This window comes from Chrysochloris asiatica, unplaced genomic scaffold, assembly GCF_000296735.1.
Source record: "Chrysochloris asiatica unplaced genomic scaffold, ChrAsi1.0 scaffold00048, whole genome shotgun sequence".
Lineage (NCBI taxonomy): Eukaryota > Metazoa > Chordata > Mammalia > Afrosoricida > Chrysochloridae > Chrysochloris > Chrysochloris asiatica.
The window spans coordinates 7,105,780-7,109,621 of record NW_006408566.1 but is presented as its reverse complement, the minus strand read 5'-3'; positions in this window follow the sequence as shown (position 1 = coordinate 7,109,621).

Below are 3,842 nucleotides of genomic sequence, written 5' to 3'. Positions count from 1 at the left end.
AGTTTAAACCCACCAGCTGTCCCTGAAAACCCTAAATAGGGTTGCTATGAGTCAGACCAAACTGGACAGCACTTAACAACAAAAACAACAGGTTTGTCTTACTTTGGATACTTATATATCTGGATTGAGTTCTGGGTGGTATTGTCATGTATGTTAATCTCAAATTGTTGTCTGTTGTCGGTTTTCTGTCCAAACAGGTCCCTTTAGTACTTTTTATAAAGTTGGTCTGAGTATTATAAATACCTTTCATTTCTGTCTATATGGAAATGGCCAAATTTCACCATCATATATGAAGGACCATTTTGCTGGTATATGATTCTAGGTTGATAATTTCTTTTTCTTTCAGATTTTGTATATGCCTTCTTGCCTGCATGGTTTCTACAGAGAAATTAGAGCTATTATTATTGGTTCTCCTTTGTAGACACATTTAATTTTTCCTTAGCTTCCCTGGGATTTTTTCCCTTGTCTTTTGTTTTTAAATGTTTGATTATGTATGTCTTGGAGATTTTATTTTAGGGTCCTTCCTGCTTGGGACTTGTTCAACTTCTTGGATGCTCATCTTCTTATCTCTCATGATGTTAGAAAATTTTTCTTTCAACAATTTTCCCGGTACTTTTTTGGTTTCTTCCTGTTCTGTAATACCTATCAACCTCAAGTTATACCTCTTGCTGGTGTCCCACATAAACTTAAGCTTTCTTTAGGTTTTTTCCTTCTTTGTTATGATTGTTATATCTAGTAGAATATGTGAGAAACTTTGTCCATACTGAAAAATGCTCAAGTAATCCAATCTGTACTTATTTTAATTAGAGTGAGGTTTTCTTTAATCAGTTTTGCAAAATCAGGCACCCAAACCAGCAGACATGGGCAGATGTGCCACATGGCATATCAGCACACAATGACCCCCAGAAATGCCTGACCACCAAAGTGTTAATTACAGTCCAATTTTCCTGCCCTGGCCTGTGCACAGATTGCCTGTTATCTGTTCTCAGTCCTTTGTATCTCTCTCTCTAATTCTGATCATCTTTTAATAGTTTCATAGTTTCAGGCCTTTTTCTGGATCTGCTGGGAGGCAATCAACCCTGTGGTGTAGGCTGCCAAAATCGAGGTGGGATATGTCACGTTTTCCACCAGGGCTGCTACTCCAAGCAGGCAGAAAATTCCTGACGGGCCCTGAAATTTGTGAGAAATGTTGTCCACACCAACAAATGCTCAAGTAATCCAATCTATACTTATTTTAGTGAGAGTGCGGTTTTCTTTAATAAATCTTGCAAAATTGGGTGCCCAGCACAGTAGACATGGGCAGATGTGCCACATGGCTGGCTTACTAACAGTGTTTATTCCCCTGTCCCAAAAAAGCTCTCCTCCAGTTCTAGCTCCCCATTCACAATTCTGTGTCTCCCGTTTTCCCTTCCCCCAGAGAAGCCAAAATGGCTCATCCATTGTCTTAATGACTGTATTCTTATTTAAAGTTTCTAGTCCTAGAGCAGATTTCTTTCCTCCTTTCTCCCAATACATCCTGTTTACATATCCCTGGATGTAATCAACAGCCTGTGTCTAGCAAGCTCCTGAGCCAATATATTCCTGAAGATGGACCACACCCACAAGAGTTATTTCTCACAAGTAGTTTTGTTTAGTTTTGTTTAAAGGTTTTTATTGTGGATTGAGTGAAAGTTTTCAGGGCAGATCATCGGTTTTACATTCAACCATTCATATACCTTGTTTCATTACATTGATTATAATCCCCTCCACATACCATCAGTTAACAGAGTTTCTCTCTATCCTCTTTAGCTTTTTTGGGGAGGGGGGGGGAAACTTTGCCTTTTGGAATTTACAGTCTCGGCTTTTAGGGAAGGTTTTTACATTTATCTGTGGGTATTCTCACAAGTAGTTTTGAGATATTTGTCTTCAAGCCTACTAATTCAGCCTTCTATTGATTGAAATTACTCTTGTGTCCTTTCATTACACTTCTTTTATGAAATCTTATTAACCTTCTGGATTTCTATTTACAGGTTTTGTATTGTCTCTAATGTTTCATACATTTTGTTTATTTGTTCTTGTAGTGTTTTACTAAATTGTTCTAAAGATTTTTTGGTGTTCTACTTGCAGCTTTCTCTTTCAATTCATTAAGAGTACCTAAACATCATTCTTTTGAATTATTTATAAGGTAGTCTCAATACCTTTTCTTCAGAAACATTTTCTTGTTCTGCATCTTGGTCACTTGCTTGAACCACTCTGTCATGTTTCTTCATATGAACTGAAATTGTCTGTTGTCTGAGATATTATGATGTTCTTGTATTTGTATTGAATTGATGATTATATGTTGGTGTGCTCTTAGGCGCTCCAGTGGCTATGATTAGATAATGAAAGTGTGTGCACAGACCTCCATTCTCCATTTACACAGAACAGTTTGGGGTGGATTTGGCTGGTGTTGACTGCTATCTATCATCGATCAGGTGGTATAGTTGCTGATACTGGCTCTTGCCCAGTGCATGGGGCTGCAGAGGGTACGGATGTAGCTGAGCTACATGAGTACAGTTGTTGTCTCCAGTCAGGGGGTTGGAGGCAAGAAGAGAAAACACAGACAACAACAACAAAAAATAAAAACAGTGAAAAAATAAAATAAACATGAAGTAAAAAACCCCAGACCTCAGCAAGAAAAAAGAATAAAATAACAAAAGAGAGAAAAGGAAAAAGAAAATAAAAGACTCAAAGAGAGAAAATAAAAACAAAGAAAAACACACTCAACAAAACTAGGAAGAGGGGAAAACAAAAAAAGAGAAAGAAATCAGAAACTAGAAAAGAAAATTCAAGAGAAAAAATAAGAAAGAAGGAAGATGAAGGGGGGGGGAAGAGAAACAAGAAAAGAATAAATAAGGAAAGCAGATATAGAAAGAATTTTTAAAAAGAAAAGAACAAAGAGGGAAGGGAAAGAAAAGAAGAAAGGAGAAAAAAAAAAACTAGGGAAGGGCCAGACCCACAGAAGAGAAAACTCTGAGAGGATCTTGCCCATCAAGGAGCTAATGAGATGGGAGGGGAGGAATTAGAGGGTAGCATTTTTAGTCCTAGATGGAGTTCCTGTAGACTTAGGTGTTATGGATAGTTAGGGTAATTAATCTGGAAATGATTGATGCAGGTCTTAAAGGTTGTTGAGGTCTGGGTCTTCAAGTCCATAGGGCAACTGGGTGTGGGGTACCTGGTTATGAGACTTCCTGCTAGTCTAGGGCTAGACAGGATTGGCTCTATGAGTTCTGTAGGCCTCTGTAGCATAGTGGTTACAAGTCGGGCTGCTAAACTCAAAGTCAGCAGTTTGAAATTACCAGTTGTTCCGTGGGAGAAAGATTTACATAAATCTCCCATAAAGATTTACAGTCTCAGAAAACCTATAGAAGGTCATTAAGAGTTAGAACTGACTCCATAAATTACCACCAACTACCAGCAAAGAAGATCCTATGCATAACAGAACTGCCAGGTCCGGTGCCATCCTCACAATTCTTGTCATGTTTGAGTCCATTGTTGCTGCCATTATATCAATCTTTCTTGTTGGGGTTATTTATCTTTTCTGGGGTCTCACTTTCCTTGTTTCTAAGGAACATTCTGCCTGTACTTCTTCCAAGACAGATTTGTTGATTCTTCTGGAAGTCCATTATACTTTCAATATTCTTCTCTAACACTAGAATTCTGGTGTATTGATTCTTCAATGATCATCTTTATTCATTGTCTAACTTTCACATGATATAAAGCTATTGAAAAGGCCAGGATTTTGGTCAGCACACATTAGTCCTCAAACTTACATCTTTGGTCTTGAACACTTTAAAGAGGTGTTTTGCAGCAGATCTCCCGTA